We start from the raw sequence: 5,802 nt of genomic DNA on the forward strand, positions 1-5,802 counted from the left end.
GAAGATCAACAAAAATATTAATTCTAAGGTACAAGCAGCCATGGCAGATAGAGATTCCAAATCGTTCAGTACCGCAGTAAATAGTCAAGTACAGAACGACATGCAAACCATCAAACAAATACTCAGTGAGGATATTCCGCAGTGGCAAGTGAATATTACCAAACAGATATCCGACTTGGAAAATGGTTTAGCAGAGAGCAGCAAACATCTTGAACATGAAACTAAGTCGCCCACAGCCAATGTGTTTGGCAACACACAAACTTATGTGCGACGCAACAATGGTGAATCTTTAGGCGATAATGCGAAGAGCTGTAGCTTCGGTTCAGAGCACACAGCCGATGTCCCAGGAGCAAACCAGTATAGTCCAAAAATATTGGTTGAAGAAAGTTTGATAAAAAATAGGCAGTTTCAAACGTTTACTACTGAACGGAAGTCAGTACACCCAGTAGTATTCATAAAAAGCTTTAAAAATATCTTGCCTAGTGTGTGGAACGAAGCACAGAAAATTTAATACGTAATGTCATACATTCAGGGTGATGCAGCGTTGTGGGCTACGGAAGTAGCAGACAGCTGCATGACGTTTGAACAGTTCGAAAGGGCCTTTTTGTCGAAATACTGGTCGCCTTGTATACAAGAGCAGCTAAGAAAAGAAGTATACAGTCCCGAACCGTACTCACCCCGTCTTGGGAATCTGAGATGGTATTTCGAGAAGTATATAAACAAGATGCGCTACTGGGATGAGGCTATCTCACCAAGAGACATAATAAGACTCCTAAAATCACATTTACCCATTCAAATCAAAGAGAAACTAATACACATACCAGAGAACGACATGGAACATTTCCAGTCTGTTCTAGATTCAATAGACTTAATCCAGGAAGACGCAAAAGCAACATGTGATCACTCACGGAACAATGGATCAGGGTGTAAACATGACAGAAATAATAGTGCACAAAACCACAACCATGGAAATGGTGGGGAGGTAACAAGCGGCAAGAGCACTCGCAAAATGGTAATAATGGTAGAAGTCAGAACGGGTATGGGCAGCCGTCCCATAATAAAAAGCGTCGATTTGACGACCGGTACGATTCCGGACCGCCTGGGACCAACCGCTGGAAAAATGCGCGAGGTCAGTGGCATAGCAATTAAAGCGACAGTAATCCCAATTGGAATCTGAATCAGCGACCAAGCCCAGAACGGCAAGGTAATGACCGGTAGAGATATTGAAAGGGTTTGATGAGACACAGGGTGAATGGCTCATGCCTCTACCGAGACTACCAGCCAGGGCAGAAACAAGAGAGGAAAAGAAGGAAAAGGTATGGGACAACTTAACCAGTTGTGCCACAAAGGGAAAAAAGAAGTACGACCAAGGTGTAACTAACAAACAGAAATACAATGTAGGGGACATGGTGCTTATTCGTAACCATCCCAAATCCTCAGCCACCCTAAAGCAAAATAGTAAGTGGCAACTAATATATTCAGGGCCCTTTAAAGTAATAAAGGTGCCACACGAATGTAGCTATTTGTTAGCACACCCCCAGATGGGGAAAATAAAAGGACTGTATCGACGTAAAGATGTAAATTTATTTATTCAGTGACCTGTCACATGTAAATAGTAGCAGTAAGAAGATTTCAATTGTGTTTTAGAGTATAAGTATGTTAGCTTTAAGAAAGAATTTGTATGTATTTAAAATTTTGAGAAAGCAAGACATAAATAAGTAAACATAGCATGAAAGTAGAATCAACAAACTAGGCAATAGCATGCAAATTGAAGATATTTTTACAGACAATTAGTGTCATTAAAATACTATATGCAATCAATGAACAATCTTTTTGTTGACAAAGTAATGAATAATTTCTTGAATCATTTTTCATTTTTAATAAGTATGTACAATTAATAATGAGATTTCATGTAGTAATGTAACAGGTGTAATTGTGTTAGAATTAAGGAACCATGAGAGAGAGTCTCTACTGGACAAAAAATGACTTTGTAGTACAAAACAATTATGTGATGTAATGTTACTGTCAACAGTGATCTGAGAACGGCACTGGAGCAGAATTCGATCAAAGACAAACCCGTTCCGTATAACCTACACTTTGAATGTATCGATGCTTCAATTGAAGCCCGTGTACTTGGTACACGTCCTTGAATATTAATTATGCGGTACGCGAATCAAGTCAATCTATGCAGAACTACTCTGTAGTCCTGTAGGCCAGATCATTTTAAAAAAATACTAATACTAAATGAAGTATTTATTGAGCAATATGCCCAAGTCCAGCTGTCATGCACATGGTAAAATATGTTTGCTAGATGGGTGATAACCTGGCAAGCTACACCAAAAAAGGAAAAAAAATTATGTACCAAAAATCACACACCTTTAAATAATTACAAAAAAAGCCATATATGCCTTGTAACAATACTAAAAGTGTGTAAGGACATGGTAAACACAATGGACTCAATATAGATGAGAGTGATTATGCTAAGAACAGTTGAAATGCATTAAAAATAAACTGTGTGCATAAACAATCTAGGAAAGGACGGAATATTGTGTGTAGCAGTGACAGAAAATGACTGTTGTATCTGCACCAGTGTATACGTCGGAATAAGTCGAGTGTTGAGTGACTAACTGTCATAGTGCAGTGTTCAACGAACAATGAATTTACTGTGTGTAAAAACGGTAATTAGAGATCCGTTCGGAGTCGATTCCAACAAACATTGCTCGACGGAAACATTTAGTTTGTGTGAACCGAAACATTTTCGCGTGTTGAGAGACGCTCTGGCAGCGTATCGACCGTGAGAACAAATGAAAGTGTGTAGTACAACGTGCGTGTGACGAACCCTAAATACAAGTGTCACAATGCAATTCAGTTGTGAAGCCACAAGAAACCCGTTATCACGCTAAAACATCCTGTGCAGACCAGCGAAACGACGGCTTACTGAACAATGAACACTTCTAACCAAGTTGCATTTTCTTCCACAGCTAATAATCTGTATCGTTAAAGACAGTACGCCGTTGTGGAATATTTGTTTCATGCGTTGTGACGCGGAGCCATGCGGAGAAGCAGAGATGGGTGCTGTGTCGCCCGCCAGCCGGTCGCGGGAAACAACTGCAACACGCCGACATTGGTGAATGGTTCGGCGCAGTTCGCGACTGCGCGGGCGCCACCCCAACACGCCGTCGCTGTTACGCTACGCAACAATTGCTTCGTCCCGCCATCTCCGTACGACATTGTCGACATTCAACCGAACATTACTAACTATGCTGTTAATATACTAACATGAAAATGATTTATTGGACACGAAATTACGTGACAAACATTTTTTCTTTAGTTTACCGTTCATAAACTCAAAATATTATTTTGTTAGATGTTATATGTTTTCGTCATATTAGTGAAGCAAACTGACACGAATGCCATACCATGGTAGAACATTTGTCGTCAATAATTATAGTGACAAGTCATTACACTACTGTAAAACTATTTAATGATCGACTTTCAGTGTGACACGGAACACAAACTCAAACATTACCATGGATGTGAAAGACTGTAGAAGGTACATTTTCAACAAGGGGACTAAAAGTTTAACATTTTGTCATAAATAACCTTTGTTATCTGTGAACATTTGATAAATGCCATCCTTTTTTGATGAACAATCAGACTGCGTTTTACTAGAAAACCAGGCGAGATTACCATGGCTCCGGCGCAGTTTTCCCAGGTTTCCTGACCGCACATAGCCCGAATGGGGGAGTCAGAAAACTGTAATGAACTTGGGACTAGGTTTACGGTCACCTCGCAAAGTGTGAGAACACCATAAAGAGTGTAACTAAAACTATAGTGCAAAAGAGCAAACAACTGAATAGTGAATATTCCAAATAAGGTGACAAACAATGACGAAACGGACGTTAGTGGCAGCATATTGCCGAACATTCTTAACGTTAGTCAATTGCTGCCAGGGGGCATTGTAACGTCTCTGAGCAAAACACGTATTATATGTGGTAAAAAAAGGGAGAAAAGAATAATTGAACTGTGTAATTGCGTGGACAACGATTGTGTGAACTTTATGTAATAAAGAGAAAGCATTATGTGTCATGTTTTGTTCTTGTATAAAATTATGTACTGCTTGATGTTTTTAAAGATAAGATCTGTGTCGGCGAGTACTGAAACCGCCACAGACGATACTTATTAAATATCAAGCAAAGATGAGAATATGTGACAAGTATAAATAGTAGTGACCGAACATTAATTTCTCTGTCGTCTTCTTGGAGTTACGTGAGTTAAGAAGAGCCTGTGACGTTATATTGTACGCTTGCGTAGCATTCTTTTGTCAAGATTGAGAGATGTACGCCATTAGGTACCCATTGTAAAGGTGTGTAATAATTTAATCCGTTTAAATGTTTTGAATAGAGTTACTTAGCTTTTCCTTCCTCCCTTCTCACTCAAAGCGCCTTTCCTCACTTTCAGCGTTGATTCAATGGTCCTTTTTAGACATCCCATAGGTTTTTTCCTTCTTTATTGTGCGACAAGCTGCATTCATTATTTGCTTGTAGTTTATTCCCGATTTAAGTTTGGCATGCATTGCCTTATTGACCACAAATGCAGCAATACATTGTCCTGTATCAATATCCGTTCTTCGATATAACCATCTACACTTACAAGCTCATATTTGGTCTGCAAGGTGACGATTTTCAACTGTAGCATAAGCAATATCGTGCTCTTTGCATATGCTTCTAGGATATTAATTCCTTAACCACTATGGGCTACACGCTGTTTCAATTTTGTTCCAGATCCACAAGAATTGTATCGAAGGATATAGAGTTTGAATGATAGATTCTCGAGAATACTGCCCCCACCTCTGTTGATACATTTCCTGGCACTTATGTCACACCACTGCATGACTTGAGGTTTACTTTTCCTTTTATGTAGAAAATTGTGAGAATTCACCCAGCTGTTGTGCTTTGATGGGAAGCCGATCTATTTCACCAGTGCCATGTTCCCTCGACATCTTAGGACCCGCTCTACGAGGAGCATGTTCAGTTCAGATCTTTTCTGTAATTCGTCTGTGTAAAAACTGCCTGCGATTTCTTCATCATCACTGTCTTTTAAAATGTACGTTCTCAGGTGTGCGTGCCGCTCTTTAGAAACTGTAAATATCTCTGCTGACCTGTTCAGCACGTAGGACTTCTCAAAAACAGTTTTGTATTTCGAAATACATACCAAATCATCTTTTTTAAACTTGTGCTTGTGTGGCTCCATCATCTTAACATGGTTGTATACTGTATTTAGTAGTCCATTATCATGAACGTCAATGGGTCTCTTCTTAATTGTACTGTGAGTAACACTATTACACTCATCAATGATTAGTGGTAGGATATTTAGCCATTTGTACGTCCCTTGAATATTTAAATTACTTAAACACCCAGTTTTTGGTCATCCTGTTGAATCTTCCAACTCTACTAGCTTTCAAATGGGAGAATATTGAGTAGCGATTTATCCCATATCATTCGATTACCACTTTGAAATGTCTGTTGTAAAATGAGGCACTGAGAGCACTTTTTGTGCATTTGAAGTACGGTACTGACATGATGTGGTAACAGTATACGATTATTATGCAATTCCTGTTGATCTGTTCGTTTATCTGAAGGTTTGTCTCATTTAGCAACGTAGAAATTGCTGTTGCACTCAATCGCCAATTGATACCGTTAAGAGCAGGAGTGGACTATGCGTCAGTCCATTTGTGCTCTGTGCTCTCCGTTCACTGTCACTGTGCGTGACGCCGGCGAACGAAGGACTTGTATATTCAGT

The sequence above is a fragment of the Schistocerca cancellata genome, chromosome 2 (assembly GCF_023864275.1).
Source record: "Schistocerca cancellata isolate TAMUIC-IGC-003103 chromosome 2, iqSchCanc2.1, whole genome shotgun sequence".
Classification (NCBI taxonomy): Eukaryota; Metazoa; Arthropoda; class Insecta; order Orthoptera; family Acrididae; genus Schistocerca; species Schistocerca cancellata.